The sequence below is a fragment of the Diuraphis noxia genome, unplaced genomic scaffold (genome assembly GCF_037042655.1).
Source record: "Diuraphis noxia isolate RWA-SAM2 unplaced genomic scaffold, SU_Dnox_SAM2 contig0001, whole genome shotgun sequence".
NCBI lineage: Eukaryota > Metazoa > Arthropoda > Insecta > Hemiptera > Aphididae > Diuraphis > Diuraphis noxia.
In genome coordinates, this window is record NW_028301711.1 from 11,570,664 (window position 1) to 11,579,058 (window position 8,395).

General features: G+C 31.3%; 1 pseudogene; it reads right to left on the reverse strand.

Annotated features, from left to right (window-relative positions):
- Positions 1-918: 918 nt before the first annotated feature.
- On the reverse strand, positions 919-1,639 carry LOC149059634 (uncharacterized; annotated as a pseudogene).
- Positions 1,640-8,395: the final 6,756 nt, after the last annotated feature.

Here is an 8,395-nt window from a genome sequence, read left to right on the forward strand (position 1 = left end):
CTTCAATCGTTGACAAAAAAAATAATAAATGTGAGTTCATTGGTACATTTTTAAGAAACATCAACACAAGAGACCATTTTGGATTTATATATGGGTTCCCTAATGTTACAGATGAATTTACATTTAGTTTCTTCCAAATAGTTGGTAAGCTGAATAACCCTGAACCATATAAAAGAGGTTTATTTAAATTTCAAATTAACTACAAATCATTATAAGTAATTGTTATATAAATTGTACATTTGTACTTACCTATATTCTTAATACCAAGGTAGGTATGCTTAAAGTATCCAAAGAAGGTTTTACTTTAATAAGTTAATATAAGAAACATAAAGGCTATATTAAATTCAAAGACTGAATTTATTATTTTATTTGTTAAATTGTTTAAAATGTTGTTTTGTAAGTTTATATAATTAAATTAGTTAATATAAGAAACTTAAAAGACTATTAAATTCAAAGACTGAATAAATTATTTTAATTGTTAATTAAAAAAAAATACTGTTATTAAAATAAATATATTATGTTTAAAATGTTGTTTTTCATAAAATAAAGGATATAAGTAAGTTATTTGAACGCTTTTTTAAAAAAAAAATTCAAAATTATGTTTCTATTCAATCTCAATACAGTTGAATAACAAATTCTATGAAAACTAAGCAGCTGTTTTTTTTTACTCACACCTGCGTGTGAATAGAAACAGCGTACTTAAAAAAATTTATAAAATCAAATTTTATAGTTGGATAACCGTTGACAATTCTATCATGTAGTGCACGGTGAGACCCAAATTTTGATGTAATTCACAGCATTGTACATATTTTAGATCCAGAGATATAACACCTGAAAGGTGTAAACCTGTTTCTATTCACTCACAATTACGGTAATATTCTCTACGATATCCTAGGGATATTATAATACGAAATAATATTATATTTCAATAGTAATATTCACCTCTTCAATGTCGTTGACAGCACCACCAGCACCGTCATTACTCGGGCCGTTATTTATGCCGTTATTTTGAATATTGCTCGCCCAACACATGGCCAACTGTTTGTTCGCATACAATTTGATCTGGTTTATGAAACTGTTCTCGCTGTTCGGAAATATATTCATCGCATGGAGGTCGTGGTGAATATTGTCGGTCGCTGTGGAAATTTCTTCTACGGTCGACGATTTGTCGACATAAATATTAGTACTCAAATACGTGGCCAGCTGATCGATTTGCACCATAACTGCACATCGTTCGACGTTGGATTTACGCGAGATCGATTCGCCATTGCATGTCGTGAATTCTTAATAGCCCGCGCCCGCTAAGCATCACGCGACATCCCTGCTATAGGTGCGATTCGACGACGAGCATGCTTTCACCGCGATAAGTACTCCGGGACAGCGTGTTATACTCGTCTTTGAGGAAAAGTCTCTCTCGGCTCATGACCGACGCGTCGGATATATTCGACAGTATGTACCTACGGCATAAGCGCGAAAATTCGTCTTAAGAAAACACTCGTTATACATACATGACGCGACGGTGTTATAATCTGTACGCACACGTTGAAAACTCCGAGGCGTCGAGTCCGACGTTGATGGATTTTCGGGCAGCAAAGTCTATGACGAAGTTTGTGCAGTCAATCAAATCGTTAGGCGGCATAGTCGTCGAACGTTGCATAGGCGTGCGCAGGACATTTTTGCTGAGGGTGCATAGTAAAAATAGATTGAACATTTCAGTATGTTACCTAGCCACATAACAATTCGGGTCAGGATTAATAAAAAAAAAAAAAATTAATAATAATTGTATACATTATATAATTTAATTATAATTCAATACAGTAATCGTAATTACATAATAACTATAATTCTATAGTTCAAGACGACGTGTACCTGGGTACATAGACTTGAATTCATCAATTATACAAATTACACCAACCAATCAAAACTTAAATACCAGGACTTATTAAAACTTCTCAAAGTGTTTCCAAACTTAGATCTAGGATAAACTTCTAATATAGGACAGAAGGATCCTTTCATTATTCTTTCTTTCTTTTCAAGTTGATACTTGGGTAATGCATTCGCTGGATCACATGGGTCACATATTTTATCTACAAAAGTACATAAGAATAAAAATCATGCAAATCTAATGAAATATTATTTGATAATTCTTACCTGAAGTCAAAGAATAAATTTCAGAGTCATTAGTGTCATTAATAAGCAGATTTTTTTCATTTACATATAAAATAAAAATGAAATAATTTTTAGCTATACTTGTTTCTTTAACTTGCACCAAGTAACATCGATATTTTATTTGCAGAATTTAAGGCATTAAAAATGATTATAACATTTGATTTATTAAGATAAAATAATGATTTTTTTAGCACAAAAACATAAAAAAAATTAAGCAGGTATTTTAAATTGAAGTTTAAATTTTAACCCTGATGTAAGTTCAAATAAAATAAATTAGGATCAAATTTAGTATTATTCATTTCCTAAACGTTCATATTTTGTATATATAATCTAAATAAATATTTAATAATGCATGAACAATTCTATAAAAATAAAAATTAAATTAACTTTTATCTAAGCTGTAAGCAAATCTAATGAAATATTATTTGATAATTCTTACCTGAAGTCAATGAATAATTTTCAGAGTCATTAGTGTCATTAATAAGCAGATTTTTTTCATTTACATCTAAAATGAAAATGAAATAATTTTTAGCTATACTTGTTTTTTTAACTTGCACCAAGTAATATTGATATTTTATTTGCAGAATTTAAGGCATTAAAAATGATTATAACATTTGATTTATTAAGATAAAATAATGATTTTTTAGTACAAAAACATAAAAAAAAAGTAAGCAGGTATTTTAATTTGAAGTTTAAATTTTTAATTCTGATATAAGTTCAAATATAACTTACCAGTTTTTGTTTGTTTTGGCGACGAAGGCTCAAAAAAGGTATACAAGGTTGTTGACTTTGTTTTTCGTAACATTTTAAAATATACTATTAGTAGTATAGTAATATACTATTGACCTGCTAAACGTATTTAATATTTATAGTTAATATAATAATATATTAAATCAACAAATTTATCACACACGCGAATACACGACATACTATAAAATTATTATTTTGCACTACACTGCCAAGGATTATTATATCTTATCGTAAACAACAACAGTCATTGTCGTATAATCACAATTCACAGCAGCAATTCAGAAGTTATAAATAACTTTTAGTATAGCTGCTTTATGATAGCTACTATCAGTACTATCTATCAGCTATTACAACACGATAACAGAAAACGATTAATCGTGTTTTGTACCCCAATCCCTAAATCGTAATACCAATTACCAGCACTCTCGTGCGAGTCGTGTGACCGCGGGTTTGAAAAAAAACATAAACTTAAAAAATATTATTTTTATCTATCCATCCATTTCTAAGCTGAACTCGCTGGGGGTGCAGTTGCATACCCTGCACCCCCCGTGCACACGCCTATGGAACGTATATTTTTTCCCTTGCGCTCACCGCGAGCCTCCGAGATGGTGGTTTTAATATTTCGCGTCATTTTTTTACCAGTAGAATTAAATGCACTAGTTACACGTTAGGCGGTTGCAGTGTTACTGCTTCGCGATAATTAATTAACTCGGAGGGTACGGAATCCGCTCGATCGGCCATTTATACGTTATCTATTCGCGGTGTATAGCAAGAGTCATAGTTTTAGCAGTATAAAACCGTGATAATTCATGATACTATCAAAAAACCGCGTTACAGAATCGGCGGATAGATGGCGCCACCGGCGGTGGTGAAATGCCACGGCGGCGTACGATAAGCGAGGCCACGTCGCCGACAGAACGCGGTGGCGAGGCTCGGGGGGTGGTGAAGCGGTGGTCGGCAAGACGCGGGCCCACGGTATCGCGCGATACACATGGAAGGTGGAAGGAGGGTTGTCCCGGTGCCCCGGTGCCTATGACGTGGGTGGTACAGGCGTAAGGTGGTGGAGGGGGTGGCCCTGTGGCCGTTGTCTATGATGTAGGCGGTACAGAGGAAGGTGTGGTGGAGGGGGTGGCCCGGTGTCCGGGTGTCCATGACGTGGGTGCAGCAGGCGGGAGGTGTGGGGGAGGGGTGGCTCGGTGGCCAGTCGTCTATGGCGTAGGTGGTACAGGCGGTGGGTGTGGAGGGAGGGGGTGGCTCGGTATAGCCGTGGAGGGTGAGAGGGGCTCGGTTATGACGTAGTAGGGCTCGTTATTGGCTGGGGAGCAGGTGGAAGGGGTAATGGTTCGGGTGGGTTGGCGGGGGGTGAAGCGGGGGGACCCAGAACCGGCCATTTAATACTACTGTCGTTGGCCTCTTACAATTTTTTACAGTCTTGAATATCACAGGAATTAATAGCCAACTTATATACAAGGCGAACAATAATTGTAATATTAATAGACGTGAGTTCTTACAAACACTTGGTAAGCAACTTACAATGGGTTACTTACAACAACGTACAAATATCAAAACATTACCAATAGAGGTAAAACGAAAAATTGCTTCAATTTTGGGCGAAAATACATAGAACAATCTAACGCTGGACCAGCTCGTGAAGGAAGATGTTACTACTGTGATCGAAAAAAAAAATAGAAAAACAAAAACGCAATGTAAAAACTGTGAAAATTATATTTGTAAGGAACATACCGTAACGTATTGCCAGAAATGTTGCGAAGACGCACAACATTCATCAGATAATTCAGAATATTAATAAAATTATTATATTTTTCATTTATTTATATTATTATTATTTATTTCATTTATTAACTATACATACATAGTATATAGTCATGAACATTAGAGGAAGGACGCCGAACTGTGCATATAAAAGTGGTCCGAAATTATCGCATTCCGCCAGAATGCGCGTCGGACAGTAGTGATGTCGTTTTTACATGTAGAGCATAGGGAAATTATTGGTTTTTTAATATTATAATCTAAATAACGAAACTTATGAATAATTACTATGGAACGTTATTTTAAGACCAAATTGTCCTCGGTCGAATATATGTGTTTCTAGTAATATACGACTTCTATAAAAAGAGATATAGTTGTTTTAAAACATGCATTCAAATTTTGTAATATATATTATATCTATGTATAGGCAATATATATAATATCAATGATTGCGTCTTATCACAACTCGCAAGAATAAAATGTAAAATATTATGTTCTTGTAGCACGAATTAAGATATAATACCTATTATTATTATTCGTGAATTACTTTGTAGCAAGTACAATAATATTATTACATAAAATGTTCAGAAACTGTTTTGTTCCTGGATGTCGAGAGGGCTACAAATCCAAAATTAAAATTAATAAATGGCAAGGTATAATAAAAACAACAATGTTTAAGGCGCCCAAGGTAAGATCCTAAAATCTGAATTATATTTGTTTTAATTTAGTACTTACCGACAAAATTTATAATTTGTTCTAATAGTTAATATTTTAGTTATTAGTTAATCATTTGGTATTACTATTGAAGGCATACAATTATCTACCTCTGCTAAGAATTCAATTTTAGATTCTGGACGAAGTAATGAATGTATTGATTTTACAATGATGTGTGTTTTTTTTTTTTTTTTGTGTCTGTGTAATAATGCTTAAATTTCAAACTTTGGGGGTGGTTTCCGATGTAAAAGTGAATATCCTTGGTGCATTATAGAGGTCAAAAGTAAACATTTTCCAATAGTTTTCAAAAAATCGAGAAAAAAACAAGACTACATCGAAAGTCAGCCAAGTTAATTTAGCTTGTTAAATTAATTTTTAATAAATTTAACAGAGAAGTTACATAATAAGCTGTATTAGATTATTTTACAAACCTACATCAATCATTTATTGAACACATTTGTTGATTGACAATGTCAGTGTCTAAATAACTATTATAGTTACGCAACTTTTCATAAAATTCCTACTTTACATAATATATCATTAGTTATAGAAGTATTTACTGTTATAAGTAAGTTATTCTCTTCTTATGGCGTTAAAAAATATTTTCATATTTAATTGAATCATAGGTAAGGCATAACATTTATAATAATGTATAATATTATATTGTATTACAAATATGTTCGACCTAGTTGTGACACAGACTATAGGTCTGTGGTTGTGATGTGAACTAAATTTAATTTGCGATTTACGAGATTCTTACGACTTTGTAAGTACTAATTCAGAAATAAGTGTAAACATCATGACTGAATTAGTTATAAAATGTTATTTATTCATTATAAATATACTGGAATATTATATTTTATCCTCCAAATGGATTATGGATATAATATGGACATTGAGCCTTTGAAGCTTTAGCTTATTATGTAGAATGTAGATGCCAGTCATACAATCGTAATTCGTAAGCAGTGACAGCAAATATAATAAAATATATATAGTATAATTTGGTAACAGCGATTAGAGAATCGTAATAAAACGCATGAATTGATATTATATGACCTATAAGCTAGGTATGTATAAAAAATTCGAATTTATTTTTTGAAACAACTATATCTCTTTTTATAGAAGTCGTATATTATTGGAAACACATATATTTGATCGATAACAACTTGGTCATGAAAAAACGTTCTATAGTAATTATTCATAAGGTTAGAATGTATATTATGTATAGAATGCCTATGCTGTACATGTAAAAACGACATCACTACTGTCCGACGCGCATTCTGGCGGAATGCGATAATTCCGGACCATGTTTTTACGCTTCGTTCGGCGTCCTTCCTCTAATGTTCATGTATATAGTATACAAATTTAAATACAATTTGTACATTACTTTTTTTTAAATTAGGTACCCAATTTATGTATAAGGAAGTAGGTAACTTTTAGTTTCGATTTTTTTTTTTTATAAATAAAACCATAAGTTTTTAAGGTTATATGAAAATTGATTTATTTCAATAAAATTACTAATCATATACCTATGAAACAACGTTTTTTTATAATTATTTACTTGAAAATTATAACGCGGTCGAAAAGACCGCGGTGCGACTAACTACGTAATATACACTAGTGCGACTAACGCCGGGTTAAGCTAGAAATTCATAAAAAATTTTCTTTTTAAATCTAAGATTTGAAAATTTTTAATAATCTATAATATACCCTAGACAGATAAACCATCTCCGTTCAGAATCTTTTTTCGTATACAATGATACCTATCCTTGCCTAACCTAATGTACAGCAGAGCGATACCCACTTTCCCGCTTTTTTTTTTGGAATTAATTAGATTTTTTATCCAATATTAATTGTTTATTCAATAATAGTTAGGTTATAATAATTCAATTAATAATTATTAATTAATTAATTAATTAATTGTATAATAATTCAATAATAATTCAATTATTCATTGACCCTCAAAAATTACCAGTTTCTTGTGACGTAAGACACATAAAAACTTCAATAACGTTTTATAAAAAATTAATCATAAAAATTCTTGGATATACGCATCCAGTGAATCAAATACTGCTACATTAGTATGCCCAGATAATAGTAAAACACTAAAAATATTAGGGACAGGAATCCTATCAATAAACGAATTTTGTTATATAACAACTCCTACAACGATTTTAAAACCAAATAATTGTTATACTAATATGACAAAAAATATAGACTTCGTACCACAGTTTCAAATAACAAACATGTCTTCAAGCTTAATAAACAACATTAATAAAATACAAAACCCAAAAATAGTCATACCGGAATTAAAATCGATTGACAATCAATTATCTGATATTTCAAAATCTTCAAATTCATTGGACTCTGTTGTAAACATGATAGAAATACAAGAGGGAAATATTGAAAAGGAAATAAATTTAAACAATCATAATTATTCTTTATACGCCGTAATGATAATTGTAGGTTATATAGTTATACACAACATAATAAAGTATATAAAAAATAAATTCAGAACATATTTTTTAAATACTACTCAAACCCAAACAATAGTTTGTTTAACCCCTAGACGTTGAAAAAACTATTCAGACGCACCCATTTAAAAAAAATATATAATAATAAATATTGTTTTTAAATAGTATATATAATATAGTTAATAGAATATTTAAATTTTACTAAATAACACTTAACTGGTTTAAAATAATAGAAATAATTAGGTACAAAAAGGAAGTTGAGAATGCTAGAGGATTTAAGTTTTGTTTGTGTGCCACCTAGTTTATAAATTCTAAGTCACTCGTGGGTCATAATTATACAGGAAAAATTGTGAGGGGGCAACTTCTTAACACAGTCATAAAATATGTCCTACTATAACAATTCATAGTACTACTTCAATGAAAGAATAACAACTATGATGTTCTATGTAAAAGAAGAGTAGAAATATAGTCACTAAATGTTATTCTGTTCATTGGAATATTTTTCAGAAGTTTAAATT